The sequence below is a fragment of the Schistocerca nitens genome, chromosome 5 (assembly GCF_023898315.1).
Source record: "Schistocerca nitens isolate TAMUIC-IGC-003100 chromosome 5, iqSchNite1.1, whole genome shotgun sequence".
Taxonomy (NCBI): domain Eukaryota; kingdom Metazoa; phylum Arthropoda; class Insecta; order Orthoptera; family Acrididae; genus Schistocerca; species Schistocerca nitens.
Genome location: NC_064618.1, coordinates 527,343,267 through 527,360,236, shown reverse-complemented (window position 1 = coordinate 527,360,236; position 16,970 = coordinate 527,343,267). Strand labels below are relative to the sequence as shown.

Genomic DNA, 16,970 nt, shown 5'->3' with positions numbered 1-16,970 from the left:
TCAGCAAAAACATATCACTATTGTCTACGGTGCAATGGAATTCCTCCCTCTACGTTCATTTTAACGAAAAATGAGGAAAACAGGGATTTCATCATAATTTTAAGACTTGGTATGTTTTTTTTTATTTCCTGAAGAGTTAAGTTTTTTTGGAGACGTGAGTTTTCTCAATATTCCGATTCAAATGACATGACAATGAATGTTTTTCGATAATGACTGAATCCTGATGATGAAGCTATGCTTCGAAACGTCCATTGGAGACATGAAAACTTTAATTTAAATAACAGCAGTTGAGCTTAATGTTACGTTTTCCATGGAGTTTATTTGTTTGAGTGGTAACATTTTCCGTTCGAGACTTTGGAGAGGAGAAAAAAAGGAAAAAATGCATCTCCAGTCTGAAATTTAAAGAGGTCACTAATACTGTTGGTAGTGTTAGTTGATATGATTTCATTCAGCGGCTAATCGTCTTAGAAAGGATAACAACCGCCGATTTGGATACAGTGAACTGGTGTTACGCCGTAGATGACCGTTTCGCTGGGCTGGCGGTTTGGCAGGTGGTTCTCTCAGAGTGGCTAGTCTGCAGACGTCGGCAGCTCAGGACATCATTAAAACATTTCGTAGCGTGCGGGGGCGGGCGAACACCACGGGGCAGCCTATTGTGTGGAGGCCGCACTGCACACAATGGCCGAGGAGGGCGGCGGGGGCGGGAAGGGGCTCCAGAATGCGGCGCCCCGCCGTAGCGGGCCGAGATTTCGCTCGGACACGGCAGCCGCGGCCGGGCCAAGAATGCGCCGTGCAGTGCCCGCCCCGCAGGCCGCTGCAGTCGCGCTAACGAAGTTAGGCTCCGCTGCAAAACAGTGGCGCCTGCACCAGAGGCGCTATCTAATTAACCGCGCCTAATAAAGCCTCTGACACGGCTGCAATATTATCCGCTCCCGCACTGGTTCGGCCACTTCCTTCGCTCTCAATTAGGCCACTGAGCAGACCGCTTGTGGTTCGTTAGCGCCACGCCAGTTGCCCTGCAACTGGCCCGTTACTACTACCTCCTTCTCCGACTCCTTTTACCTTACCTTCCTCCTCCTCCTCCTCCTCCTCTTCTCCTCTTTCCACCATACTTCCCTCCTCCTCCATCACGACCGCCGCCGCCGCCGCCGCCACCACCACCACCACCACCACCACCACCACCACCTCTAGCCCTCCTGCCATTCCCTATCTGCGCTCGCGTCCGCCTAGATTGTCGCTTTCACGATTCTTCGTCGTCCTCCTCCTGCGGCGCCACAACTGACCCCTAAACAGACCGAGTTCCCCTTCCACCTCGCCCACCACTCGTGCGCAATTCCCGCCCGAGAGCCACCAATCAGCAGGGGATTAAATACAAGTGAAAATGAAGTTGGGCGAAACGTGACTTGTGTGTTGCCGGAAGGAAGACAATGCTGCGTCCCTTCGGGGCGACGCGCCTCGCGTTACTAAGTCTGAGGCTTTGGCATTACGAGAAAGAGCTGTGGAAGCGGTGCTTCGTTTGTTGCTACACACGCCCACGGTTGCCAGTTTCGTTTGCAGAATACTGTGCATCGTGCGCAGTTGTATCGGTATTTTTGGTTATAATTCTTATTCTCAGACTCTCTTTGAGGGTGCATGTTTGAAATCCGGTGTGGTTTGCAAACGAATTTTTATCGAAATCCGAACGGTCTGCCGTTATGATCCTGCAGTAGTATGAGCCAATGAATGGCTCAAATGGCTCTGAGCACTATGGGACTCAACTGCTGAGGTCATTAGTCCCCTAGAACATAGAACTACTTAAACCTAACTAACCTAAGGACATCACACACATCCATGCCCGAGTCAGGATTCTAACCTGCGACCGTAGCGGTCTCGCGGTTCCAGACTGCAGCGCCTAGAACCGCACGGCCACTTCGGGCGGCAGGCAATGAATAACCGAGAGTGGAGCACAGAGGCGTTCTCGATTCCAAATACACTACTGGAAATTGAAATAAGAACACCGTGAATTCATTGTCCCAGGAAGGGGAAACTTTATTGACACATTCCTGGGGTCAGATACATCACATGATCACACTGACAGAACCATAGGCACATAGACACAGGCAACAGAGCATGCACAATGTCGGCACTAGTACAGTGTATATCCACCTTTCGCAGCAATGCAGGCTGCTATTCTCCCATGGAGACGATCGTAGAGATGCTGGATGTAGTCCTGTGGAACGGCTTGCCATGAGACGACGCTTCATCCAGTCCCAAACATGCTCAATGGGGGACAGATCTGGAGATCTTGCTGGCCAGGGTAGTTGACTTACACCTTCTAGAGCACGTTGGGTGGCACGGGATACATGCGGACGTGCATTGTCCTGTTGGAACAGCAAGTTCCCTTGCCGGTCTAGGAATGGTAGAACGATGGGTTCGATGACGGTTTGGATGTACCGTGCACTATTCAGTGTCCCCTCGACGATCACCAGTGGTGTACGGCCAGTGTAGGAGATCGCTCCCCACACCATGATGCCGGGTGTTGGCCCTGTGTGCCTCGGTCGTATGCAGTCCTGATTGTGGCGCTCACCTGCACGGCGCCAAACACGCATACGACCATCATTGGCACCAAGGCAGAAGCGACTCTCATCGCTGAAGACGACACGTCTCCATTCGTCCCTCCATTCACGCCTGTCGCGACACCACTGGAGGCGGGCTGCACGATGTTGGGGCGTGAGCGGAAGACGGCCTAACGGTGTGCGGGACCGTAGCCCAGTTTCATGGAGACGGTTGCGAATGGTCCTCGCCGATACCCCAGGAGCAACAGTGTCCCTACTTTGCAGGGAAGTGGCGGTGCGGTCCCCTACGGCACTGCGTAGGATCCTACGGTCTTGGCGTGCATCCGTGCGTCGCTGCGGTCCGGTCCCAGGTCGACGGGCACGTGCACCTTCCGCCGACCACTGGCGACAACATCGATGTACTGTGGAGACCTCACGCCCCACGTGTTGAGCAATTCGGCGGTACGTCCACCCGGCCTCCCGCATGCCCACTATACGCCCTCGCTCAAAGTCCGTCAACTGCACATACGGTTCACGTCCACGCTGTCGCGGCATGCTACCAGTGTTAAAGACTGCGATGGAGCTCCGTATGCCACGGCAAACTGGCTGACACTGACGGCGGCGGTGCACAAATGCTGCGCAGCTAGCGCCATTCGACGGCCAACACCGCGGTTCCTGGTGTGTCCGCTGTGCCGTGCGTGTGATCATTGCTTGTACAGCCCTCTCGCAGTGTCCGGAGCAAGTATGGTGGGTCTGACACACCGGTGTCAATGTGTTCTTTTTTCCATTTCCAGGAGTGTATGTTCTTGAAAACTTTACCTAGAGCATTTGAACACAAAATCCGAGAACTAGAGCTCCCGTTTCAAGTTGTAGATCGGCAGCAGCGGCGACCAAAACAACAACCTTTGATGACTGTTTTGGTAAAATTTCTCAGGTGTGTATGTGATAGTGGTTTGATAAACCTCGTAACAAAGCAGGAAAAAAAATTTGTTTCGAAAACAACTCACCTTACTTCCCGACAGGGATATGTCTTGGTCCAGCGATTCTCCACCATTTTCATCCCATTGGAAAAATAGGTTCTGTCAGGCTCGACAAAATACTCGTTGACTGCAACTAGCACTTCCTCGTTTGATGAAAATTTCTACCGAGCGAGACAAAGATACAAATTAAGGAAGAGGAAGAAGTCACTTGGAACTAAATCTGGTGAATATGGAGGATGAGAAACAAATTCTGAGCCCAGTTCGTGCAATGTGTGGGGTGATCCGTTATCTTGGTGAAAGAGCACTTTTTTGCTTGCCAACCTTGGTCTTATTTCAGCCAACTCAAGTTCCAAACGGTCCAACAGCGTGGAATAATAGGGTCCAGATATGGTTCTGCCTTTTCGCAAGTAATCTATGAGGATTATTCTTTTGGAATCCCATAAAACAGTGGCCATCACGTTACCAGCTGACAAAATGGTCTTTGTCTTCTTCGGTGCACTTTCACTAACCTTTGTCCATTGTTTTGACTGTCGTTTTGATCTAGTATGCAATAATGGATCCAGGTTTCTTCAACAGTCACAAATCGGAGCAAAAAGTGGTCGAAACGTTGTGACGGATGCGCTTTTGGTGAACTGTGAGAAATCGTGGGATCCGTTTCGCACACAGCTTATTCACAGCTTATTCTCAGTACAGGATATTGGGCAGTCGCATGCTTTATTTATATGTTCTATTTAAATTGTTGTAGTAATTTTATAATGATAGGTTTACTGGTATATTTCGATTAGTTACAGTATTAATTTCACATTTGTATTTTGTTTTTCACATAAGAACAATGCTAATCAGCAAAGCATCATTTTCGAATTATAGGTATACTGAAATAGTGGTTATTTTTGTATGTAATTTGGAAACAGGTCACTTTACAATTGGGCAATTAGGACTCGTGTTTATCTTTAATGCTCTCCGAGGGGTTCTGATAGGTAGCAATGAGATACAGTAATATTTCACGTTCCATAGTAGGTTGCTTATCATCTTGCAACATCCAAAACTGTGTAATGCACTTTTAATATATATAATGTAACTCACCACTCACACACTTAAAAGTTTCATCATATGGAGGTATGCATACAAATCTTGTATTGGGTTATTTCGCAACATAGAAATGTCAGTGGAATCGTCTGCAGGTGGTATAAAACAAGTAGTTCAAAATTTGTTTTTGACAAAACAGAAGAAAAATTCTCAGTCAAATGTCAGGATACTCTGTCACCATCAGTACCACCACCGACAGCAGCGTCTGTGTGATCACCACCAAGAATTAAACAACTTCTGGTCTGACGCGGCCTCAGAAGTACAAAAGCCGCCGTATTCATGTCATGCAAAAATTATCGTGAGAAGGAAGAATAAATAAAATATCGTACCAAACGGAATGACTACTTACCTAGTTGTTGTTGTTGTTGTTGTTGTTGTGGTCTTCAGTCCTGAGACTGGTTTGATGCAGCTCTCCATGCTACTCTATCCTGTGCAAGCTTCTTCATCTCCCAGTACCTACTGCAGCCTACATCCTTCTGAATCTGCTTAGTGTATTCATCTCTTGGTCTCCCTCTACGATTTTTACCTTCCACGCTGCCCTCCAGTACCAAATTGGTGATCCCTTGATGCGTCAGAACAAGTCCTACCAACCGATCCCTTCTTCTAGTCCAGTTGTGCCACAAACTCCTCTTCTCCCCAATTCTGTTCAATACCTCCTCATTAGTTATGTGATCTACCCATCTAATCTTTAGCATTCTTCTGTAGCACCACATTTCGAAAGCTTCTATTCTCTCCTTGTCTAAACTATTTATCGTCCATGTTTCACTTCCATACATGGCTACACTCCATACAAATACTTTCAGAAACGACTTCCTGACACTTAAATCAATACTCGATGTAAACAAATTTCTCCTCTTTAGAAACGTTTTCCTTGCCATTGCCAGTCTACATTTTATATCCTCTCTACTTCGACCATCATCAGTTATTTTGCTCCCCAAATAGCAAAACTCCTTTACTACTTTAAGTGTCTCATTTCCTAATCTAATCCCCTCAGCATCACCCGATTTAATTCGACTACATTCCATTATCCTCGTTTTGCTTTTGTTGATGTTCATCTTATACCCTCCTTTCAAGATACTGTCCATTCCGTTCAACTGCTCTTCCAAGTCCTTTGCTGTCTCTGACAGAATTACAATGTCATCGGCAAACCTCAAAGTTTTTATTTCTTCTCCATGGATTTTAATACCTACTCCGAATTTTTCTTTTGTTTCATTTACTGCTTGCTCAATATACAGATTGAATAGCATCGGGGAGAGGCTACAACCCTGACTCACTCCCTTTCCAACCACTGCTTCCCATTCATGCCCCTCAACTCTTATAACTGCCACCTGGTTTCTGTACAAATTTTAAATAGCCTTTCGCTCCCTGTATTTTACCCCTGCCACCTTCAGAATTTGAAAGAGAGTATTCCAGTTAACGTTGTCAAAAGCTTTCTCTAAGTCTACAAATGCTAGAAACGTAGGTTTGCCTTTCCTTAATCTTTCTTCTAAAACTGATCTTCCCCGAGGTCCGCTTCTACCAGTTTTTCCATTCGTCTGTAAAGAATTCGTGTTAGTATTTTGCAGCTATGACTTATTAAACTGATAGTCTGGTAATTTTCACATCTGTCAACACCTGCTTTCTTTGGGATTGGAATTACTACATTCTTCTTGAAGTCTGAGGGAATTTCGCCTGTCTCATACATCTTACTCACCAGATGGTAGAGTTTTGTTAGGCCTGGCTCTCCCAAGGCTGTCAGTAGTTATAATGGAATGTTGTCTACTCCCGGGGCCTTGTTTTGACTTAGGTCTTTCAGTGCTCTGTCAAACTCTTCACGCAGTATCATATCTCCCATTTCATTTTCATCTACATCCTCTTCCATTTCCATAATATTGTCCTCAAGAACATTGCCCCTGTATAGACTCTCTATATACTCCTTCCACCTTTCTGCTTTCCCTTCTTTGCTTAGAACTGGGTTTCCATCTGAGCTCTCGATATTCATACAAGTGGTTCTCTTTTCTCCAAAGGTCTCTTTAATTTTCCTGTAGGCAGTATCTATCTTACCCCTAGAGAGACAAGCCTCTACATCCTTACATTTGTCCTCTAGCCATCCCTGCTTAGCCATTTTGCTCTTCTTGTCGATCTCATTTTTGAGACGTATGTATTCCTTTTTGCCTGCTTCACTTACTGCATTTTTGTATTTTCTCCTTTCATCAAGTAAATTCAGTATCTCTTCTGTTACCCAAGGATTTCTACTAACCCTCGTCTTTTTACCTACTTGATCCTCTGCTGCCTTCACTATTTCATTCCTCAAAGCTACCCATTCTTCTTCTACTGTATTTCTTTCCCCCATTCCTGTCAGTTGTTCCCTTATGCTCTCCCTGAAACTCTGTACAACCTCTGGTTCTTTCAGTTTATCCAGGTCCCATCTCCTTAAATTCCCACCTTTTTGCAGTTTCTTCAGTTTTAATCTACATGTCATAACCAATAGATTGTGGTCAGAGTCCACATCTGCCCCTGGATATGTCTTACAGTTTAAAACCTGGTTCCTAAATCTCTGTCTTACCATTATATAATCTATCTGATACCTTTTAGTATCTCCAGGGTTCTTCCATGTATACAACCTTCTTTCATGATTCTTAAACCAAGTGTTAGCTATGATTAAGTTATGCTCTGTGCAAAATTCTACCAGACGGCTTCCTCTTTCATTCCTCTGCCCCAATCCATATTCACCCACTATGTTTCCTTCTCTCCGTTTTCCTACTCTCGAATTCCAGTCACCCATGACTATTAAATTTTCGTCACCCTTCACTATCTGAATAATTTCTCTTATCTCATCATTCATTTCTTCAATTTCTTCATCATCTGCAGAGCTAGTTGGCATATAAACTTGTACTACTGTAGTAGGTGTGGGCTTCGTATCTATCTTGGCCACAATAATGAGTTCACTATGCTGTTTGTAGTAGCTTACCCGCACTCCTATTTTCCTATTCTTTATTAAACCTACTCCTGCATTACCCCTATTCGATTTTGTATTTATAACCCTGTATTCACCTGACCAAAAGTCTTGTTCCTCCTGCCACCGAACTTCACTAATTCCCAAAAAAATGGTTCAAATGGCTCTGAACACTATGGGACTCAACTGCTGTGGTCATCAGTCCCCTAGAACTTAGAACTACTTAAACCTAACTAACCTAAGGACATCACACACATCCATGCCCGGGGCAGGATTCGAACCTGCGACCGTAGCAGTCGCACGGTTCCGGACTGCGCGCCTAGAACCGCGAGACCACCGCGGCCGGCACTAATTCCCACTTACCTAGTATGAGTTTAAAAAAATGCTAAATTAAAAGAGAAAACAAGAAAAGAAGGTGAGTGGCCAAATGATGGTTGGGAAGCAGGTACTGTATGAATTAAAACAGTTACTGTGCGAGTCACCTTTCTTTTCTTCCACTGTGCTTTCGAGCACTTGCACTCTTAGCGGATTAAATTAGAATTTCTTTTTCTGGATGTAGCAAGTAGACTGTCTCAGGTTCCATTTCGCTACAAAAAAAGTTAATATGTGCACATTGCATAATAAGGCAGCACTTATGATAATTTCGTCTGGGTCAATGGGCTGGACGCCACTTTTGTGACTTGCGTGTCCCAAATCCATTACAGTTACCTAACCAGAGGAAGGGAACTTACAGTTTAACGTGGAATCGGACCACATGCCGTTTATGGTGAATTTCTACATCATTGATAGGTGAATGCTAGGTTAAAAGTCACAGTGATAAATCAGTGGTCTGAGCGGAATTCTATTTTGCTACTTTTTTTTTTTTTGTATTCAGGCACGCACTTTACCGCTGGACCACCAGACTATACATGGTACGGCAGTGAAGTCATGCATTGTAAATAACGATATTATAAACTGTAACAAAGCTACTTACTAAATGCTTGATCGAAGTAGGAAGTGTAAATTTTCATTCACAACAGAAAACGTGAAGAGAACATAATCAATGACAAACGTGAGACAGTGGCAATGTTTATTTAAAAGCTTCTCTGGTTCAATATGGGTGTGATACAAATGTATATGTTTATAGCGACCGCCAGTATTATTTCTGCTAGAACTTCATGTAAGTAAATTCGTTATAATGTTGATTATAATGTGTGACTTCAGCGCATATTATGCTAACAAGTGTCACATTAAAACTTATTTGTAGTGAAACATAGGCTAAAGCAGACAGCTGGTTGCATCCAGCAAAAGAAAATGTAATACTATGACTCACCTAAAGGCCAGGGAGTAACCCCGAAAACGCGATGGCGAAGGAAATAAAAGTGACTGATACAGACAGCTTTTTTAATTTATCTGTTACATTATGAACAGTCGCAGTGTTCGATTCACAGTTTAACACAGATGACATAAAGGAGTATATGTCAATTTATTGGAATGACGTGGATGCACGTGTAGTTAAAGATGGAAGAGGTTGTGTGTCTGTCGTGACACCGCGAGAGACATTTCGAAGCGGGAACCGACTCCGTTTTGAGGACGCTCGATAATTTACAACTTTAGGTGAGACTAGCGAACGAGGCGCCAGGGTGTTTTCGCCGGAGTAAACTGGCGGGAGCCGTTAGGAGGTGCGGTGTGGGCGCACTTTGTTTGGGAGGCAGTAATTAGAAGGGTCGCGTCAAGAATGCGGGCCGCACGCGCCATTATCGGGCCCCATTAACATTCCGCGGGCGCTGCCGGACCGCCGTCCGCCTTAATGGGAATGCGACCTCGCAGGGCGACGCCACGGGACGCGACCCAATAGACGAGCGTCTTGTGGCCAGCAATGCTGGGCACCAGGCCCACCACGAGATGAGGCCGGCAGGGAGGGCCTCTGTGACGCAAACCCCACACAGCAACGAGGAAATGAAGCACGTCATGGAGAGCAGACAGCCAACAGCAGCAACACCGTACTGATTCATTGAACAGCGAGTGTGAGTCTGAGTATTCACAGAGAAGATAATCTGCGAGCGCATGATGTCACTTCGGACCCAAGCGGCTAACTGAATGTGCGAAACGAGACAGCCGGATTGACTTGCCGCGTTGAATATATACACCACTGGCCATTAAAATTGCTACACCACGAAGATGACGTGCTACAGACGCGAAATTTAAACGACAGGAAGAAGATGCTGTGATATGCAAATGATTAACTTTTCAGAGCATTCACACAAGGTTGGCGCCGGTGGCGACACCTACAACGTGCTGACATGAGGGAAGTTTCCAACCGATTTCTCATACACAAACAGCAGTTGACCGGTGTTGCCTGGTAAACGTTGTTGTGATGCCTCGTGTAAGGAGGAGAAATGCGTACCATCACGTTTCCGACTTTGATAAAGGTCGGATTGTAGCCTGTCGCGATTGCGGTGTATCGTATCGCGACTTTGTTGCTCGCGTTGGTCGAGATCCAATGACTGTTAGTAGAATATGGAATCGGTGGGTTCAGGAGGGTAATACGGGACGCCGTGCTGGATCCCAATGGCCTCGTATCGCTAGCAGTAGAGATGACAGGCATCTTATCCGCATGGCTGTAATGGATCGTGCAGCCACGTCTCGATCCCTGACTCAACAGATGGGGACGTTTGCAAGACAACCACCATCTGCACGAACAGTTCGACGACGTTTGCAGCAGCATGGACTATCAGCGCGGAGACCATGGCTGCGGTTACCCTTGACGCTGCATCACAGACAGGAGCGCCTGCGATGGTGTACTCAACGACGAACCTGGGTGCACGAATGGCAAAACGACATTTTCTCGAATGAATCCAGGTTCTGCTCACAGCATCATGTTGGCCGCATCCGTGTTTGGCGACATCGCGGTGAACGCACATTGGAAGCGTGTATTTGTCATCGCCATACTGGCGTATCACCCGGCGTGATGTTATGGGGTGCCATTAGTTACACGCCTCGGTCACCTATTGTTCGCAATGACGGCACGTTGAACAGTGGACGTTACATTTCAGATGTGTTGCGACCCGTGGCTCTACCCTTCATTCGATTCCTGCGAAACCCTACATTTCAGCAGGATAATGCACGACCACATGTTGCAGGTCCTGTACGGGCCTTTCTCGATACTGAAAATGTTCGACTGCTGCCCTGGCCAGCACATTCTCCAGATATCTCACCAATTGAAAACGTCTGCTCAATGGTGGCCGTGCAACTGGCTCGTCACAATACGCCAGTCACGACTCTTGATGAACTGTGGTACCGTGTTGAAGCTGCATGGGCAGCTGTACCTGTACACACCATCTAAGCTCTGACTCAATGCCCAGGCGTATCAATGCCGTTACTACGGCCAGAGGTGGTTGTTCTGGGTACTGATTTCTCAGGATCTATGCACCCAAATTGCGTGAAAATGTAATCACATGTAGGTTATAGTATAATATATTTGTCCCGTTTATCATCTGCAGTTCTTCTTGTTGTAGCAATTTTAATGGCCAATAGTGTACTGTACTGTACAGTAGTATGAAGGGAATTCAGATGAAAACGAGACATACGGATAAAAGTAAGTAAACTGTGTATTACTTCAAAATGAATCGCCATAACTGTTAATTTTTTTGGTGAAATTTGCGCCATTTCGCTGTTAATTGCTCATTTATTTTACACAATTATTGTTTCGGCTTTATAGCCGTCCTCAAATGCAGGTTGAAACGTTAAAATATGTCCCATCTGTCTGTGACATTTCCTCGTCGAAAAAACATATTTCTGTTCTTGTGGAACAGTTGTGCTTGTAAATCATTTGTCTTATTACAGGATAGGAGTACATATCAAAGATACATAATATGGCTGACATTTTGCACAGTGAAACGCCGTCAACACACAGTCTGGCGTATTTCTCCCAGTATATTCCCGTGACCTCCATTCGTCGCTTCTGTTCATCAGCAGAAGTTAACGTATGTCAAACGTCAGGTGATGAACGGAAGTTGCTAAATACGCCGTACTGTGTGTTGTTCGTTTTTCACTACGCATAAAGTCAGCCATATTACGTATCTTAGATATGTTCTCGTATCCTGCATTACGACACTGGTCTGACGGTGCCATGTGACAGACAAGTCAGACATATTTTAACATTTCAACATGCACTTGGGAATGGCTATAGAGCCGAAATCATGATTTTGTAAATTTAAAAAAAAAATGGTTCAAATGGCTCTAAGCACTATGGGACTTCACATCTGGGGTCATCAGTCCCGTAGACTTCGAACTAATTTAACCTAGCTAACCTAAGGACATTACACACATCCATGCCCGAGGCAGGATCGAACCTGCGACCGTAGCAGGAGCGCGGTTCCGGACTGAAGCGCCTAGAACCGCTCGTCCACAGCGGCCGGCTTGTAAATTAAATGAACAGTTAAGAATCAAATGGCAGAAATTCCTTTCAAAGAAAAACTACGGGACTGTGCTCCCCCTTGAAGGAAATATCATTAAATGTTGATACGTCTATACGACCAGCGAGAGACAAGACGGTCAATGCGTTCGTGGAAAAACATTTGCGGTTGCCCTTGGAACCATGATTGTACCCAAGCGTGCAAATCTTTGTTCGAAGCAAATCGGGGCCACGAATTTTCTTCTTAAAGGCTCCGAAAATAAGGACATGTGGAGGGAGCGTGACTGTATGGAAGATGTGTTAGGGCTTCCCAGCGAAACGTCTGCAGCTTAGTCGAAACAACCTTGGCAGCACGTGGGCGGGCATTATCCCTGCAACAGAATGATGCCGTTCATCAACATTCCTGGGTGTTCATGGCGCGCTTCAATTTTTTCAAAGTGCCCACGTACAGTTAGTTGTGCGCCCCGTGTTCCAGGAAATCAGTGAGCAGCTGGTCCTTGCGGCCAAAGAAAAAGGTAATCATGACTTTCTCGGAGTTGGCGTACCTGTTGTTTCCATTACGCTGCAGAAGTTTCGCTGGGAAATCCTTGCGCATGATCCATACAGTCCTGATCTTTTCCCATGCGATTTCTATATTTTTGAAACTCTGAAGAAAGGCATCAGTGTCGTCTATTTTCTTATGACGAAGAAGTGCACGCCAAGGTAAAATGATGGTTCCGTAGGCAACCGTAAACATTTTTCTTGAAACCGTTGACCTGCTTGTCTCACAGTGGGATAAACATATTAACATTCATGAAGATTACTTTTGAAATAATAAAGAGTTTAATTAGATTTTTCCGTCTGCTTCGTTGTCATTTGACTGTCCCTTATGTAACGTTACGGCTAACTGCAGTGTTAGTAGTGAAACTTGGCACGTAAGTAGCCAGTAAGCGATCCAAAAACAAGGCCGAAACCATCCAGCACAGCCAGTACCAATTTAATAATAATGTAGATATGCAAAAGTGCCCTTTTTAGGAGATTTGTCGTCACATCAGCACATATTGTCGTGAAGACCTCGAGTGCAAACACTGAAATGTGTTATATCAGTGTACTACATTTTTATAAGTTATGGAATACCATTAAAAAGTACGCTGGCCCATTTAATATTAGCATATTTACTCGAATATTGTATTGTATGTTAAACGGGGACCTAGAAACGAGGGAGAGGCTTCGTCCCCGCCGCAGCCGCAGTGGTCCACAACCCCACGACGACTACCAAAGTCCACTTCACCCCTCCGCCGCCCCACACCAAACCCAGGGTTCGCGTGGTAGAGTAATGGTGGTGTACGCGTACGTGGAGAACTTGTTTGCGCAGCAATCGCCGACATAGTGTAACTGAGGCGGAATAAGGGGAACCAGCCCGCATTCGCCGAGGCAGATGGAAAACCGCTTAAAAACCATCCACAGACTGGCCGGCTCACCGGACCTCGACACAAATCCGCCGGGCGGATTCGTGCCGGGGTCCAGGCGCTTTTTCCCGCCCGGAAATCCGTGCGTTAGACCGTACTCGAATATAATAAAAATAAATATTTATTAATCATCTTATGTAAATTGAAGGTGGTGGCAGGGAGAAAATAAAGCACAGTTAAGTAAAGAAAAGGAATTCATGATACCAGCTGCATCAGGACTTCATTTGGAATTAGCAGAAACAAGTGAAAGTATGTGCCGCAATGGGATTCGAACCCGGGATCTCCTACTTACTAGGCAGTTGCGTTAACACTGCTCCCTCCGGACACAGTGTTCATCGCAAAATGGCTCTGAGCACTATGGGACTTAACATCTGTGGTCATCAGTCCCCTAGAACTTAGAACTACTTAAACCTAACTAACCTAAGGACATCACACACATCCATGCCCGAGGCAGGATTCGAACCTGCGACCGTAGCAGGCGCGCGGTTCCGGACTGAGCGCCTAGAACCGCGAGACCACCGCGGCCGGCTGTTCATCGCAAATGCACGGACCATCTCGGCGCGCTCCCCCGCCGACTGACATTGTAACTTAGCGCCACCTATCTGCAGTCCGCATCAGTGCCCTCCATGCTCACTAATTTTTAGATTTCCTCTAGAGGTCGAACGATATTGTGCATCCGCAGTGAAGGCTGTGGATTCGTTGCCCATCGAGGCGAATCAATAATACGAATGCATGATGTGTGTTCTTGCGGACATGTCTGAACGAACAGACACCATGAATTCATATAATTGTTAATCACACCGCAAAGTACGATCTTTTTGCGCGCTGTCATTCATTAAAAACCTTGTTTCGATATTCCGAGTCCTTTGTGAAGTGTGAGGGGTGTGTCCGCATGTTTTGGGGACACGTTTTGTGTTACAGTTCTACTGAATAAAATTCGTAGCCTCCACGGCCACTCGTGTCTTCGGCGAAAGGGCAAACGGCTTCCTACTAATGGATTCGGAGGAGATAAATGGATTCTCCGTTGCTGTACTGACGTTATTGTACTTGGGGGGACAGCCGTTCTCCCATAAATCCTCCCCTTATTGAGCGCAAATTTATCTTCGTTGGTCCGATCGGGGACTTATTCTGCCCTTAGCGATACGTGCCGCGTACATCTTCTCTGGTAGAGTTGACAAAATTAGGTGCAGAACATAATGCCACAGTTATTAATACTGTGACAAACGTCTTCTTGTAGGCAACAAATAATGTGGAAATATAAAAAAAATGAAGCAGATGTCGTTAAGTGCTCTGCATATGGTTACAAAAATAACTAGAGCGTCATTGCTGAACGAAATTAATGCGTTGTTGTTCCAACGTTTGCCTAACATGTAGTTAGCGTTCCTCGTGGAATATAGGAGCACAGCACCAGAAAGGTTTATTGGGGAATTACAACTATGTGGCTCTGTGGTTGGACACAGCATTCGCATTCGGAGGAGCGGGGTTCAAATCCCTGTCCGGCCTTCCGGATTTACTTTTTTCTAAGACCTCAGAAATCACGTTAAGAAAATGTCCAGATTGTTAGTGTGAAAGAAGATGGTCAATTTCTTTCCATGTCCTTTCCATAATTGAGCTTGTTTTCCTTCTGTTCATCTCGTTTTCGATGGGGCGCTAAACTCTAGATTTCCTTTCTGCCCCTGCTGTCAGACCAGTCGTCGATATTATTACCGCAGGAAATTTTCTCTGGATTCTTTATCGCAGCCATTTACGTTCGATAAAGCTAGAGTTAGACTGACCACAGGAGGACTCACAGATCGTCCACGTACTTGTTGAAGTTCATCTGGACAAAGCCATGATTGTGAACTTAGGTGGTGTCATTTCGGTTTGCGGTTCATTTGTTGAGCAAAAAACGTTTCTTGAATTACTGTGTTTTTCCGTAAAATTCTTAGAACTTGATATTTGTACGTTTGGAACTTTCCCGGTATCAAACGAAATGCCTTAGTGCAGAGGAAAAAGAAAATTAATTTGACTTGCGTGCACATCCACAAGACTAATTTTTGAGGTTATAGAGGCACGTTGTAGCAAAAATCCAGGGATGTATTACCCCACTATCTTTAGACATCTAAAGAACTTTCGCCGACATAAGGTACTGAAAACTAAACTATGAACAGCTGGCCTAGTGCCTGCAAACTAGCAGCAATGGCTGTTTTAAAAATTACATTAAACGTGCGCTATTACGAGTCTTACACATGAATTAGAGCTAGAATTTCACTAGTTTTTCCGTTTTGGCATTAGTGTTTTGTTGGAGTTGTCAGGTTTGAGATTGTTAACATCTCACTTATTTAAATGGTGCAGATTAGCTTTATTATTTGTTTAAAGCTAAAGAGCGTCAATTCTCTAGTGATAGTTATTGTAGCCTGTTATCTAATACTGTTATTGTACTTAGAATTATGCAGTTTATCTTGTGCTACCATCAGTTTTCTAACCCTCGCAATCAACATTTTGGATCAAAATTCAAATTGTACTCCTTTAATAGAAATTTGAAGCTGTTTTCCGATAGCGTTGCCAGTTGACTCTTTGTTCTTTGAGATCGCTTGAGGCGTTTAGAAATTATTAATTTTTAAAGGAATTGAGTATATTCATGACGTCTGTCGTCAATATTTACAATACTATTTTATCTACATGGTGGCTGTTTAGACCTGCTTTCTCATCTCGTTTCTCTCTTTCATATTGTGCCATTGCCTATTTTGTATATTTATAAATATAGATTTTACTTTTGTGGTGACCGTGAAGTATTTTGCGGTCTCGTGAATTTTTGCCATGGTGACACCGTCGGGCCACGCGGATACTTGTCAGGGGGAAACCACTCGCTGTAGCCATTCATACTGCTTGCTTCGCTTATTACGGCCGGCTTAATTCGTGCTGTGGATATTTCGCCAATAGCTGAGGCTGAGGTGTCGTCTGCTATTCAAAAGACAGCTCCACTTGTCAACTCCTTGCGACCTATGCTCGCCTGTGCCGGGAATCGCGCGAAAACGTTTGATAGTCTTTGGTTTACTCGTATCTTCAGGTAATGTAAGTGCACCCTTCACAGCCAAGCTCACAGGATACAGTTAATATAAACTGTTTTCGGCAGCAGCCGATGCGACACAGTTACACATTTCAGTCACTTGGCAGGAAGAAGGACTTCCAAGTTCTATTATATTTTTCATTAATTTATTAAGTTTTTTGGGTTAAAAAAATGTCACATAATCTTCATTATTTCTTCACAGCTACGCTCCTGTTTCGGTGTTAATTGTCGCAAGTTTTCCTCGAATCTTATTTACTCTGTTCCCTACTGTGCTCCAAACGGTTCACAAAAAAACACCAAAACAAATCATCGAAAGCTACGAGTTTCTGCCATTGAAGTAGAAACGATACGCCTCAGTCGACAACAGACAATGCAATCAGTCTGGCAAACACCAAAACAAGACGTATTTCATTTGTATAAAACAACATTATCTGCAGTAACGAGTAAAGTTTTCTTTGTGTTGCGAATGCTGTACTCCACAATTCCAAATGAACGTAGAATATAAATCGTGACACTGAGCCTGGGTGGGTGCAGGTGGGGGA

The 16,970-nt window shown here is 45.0% G+C and overlaps 1 protein-coding gene across 1 annotated transcript in view; it reads left to right on the top strand.

Annotated features, from left to right (window-relative positions):
* Positions 1–16,970, top strand: part of LOC126259616 (kalirin) — a 1,784,965-nt gene that overhangs the window by 1,076,483 nt on the left and 691,512 nt on the right. The gene's annotated exons all lie outside the window — the stretch shown is intronic.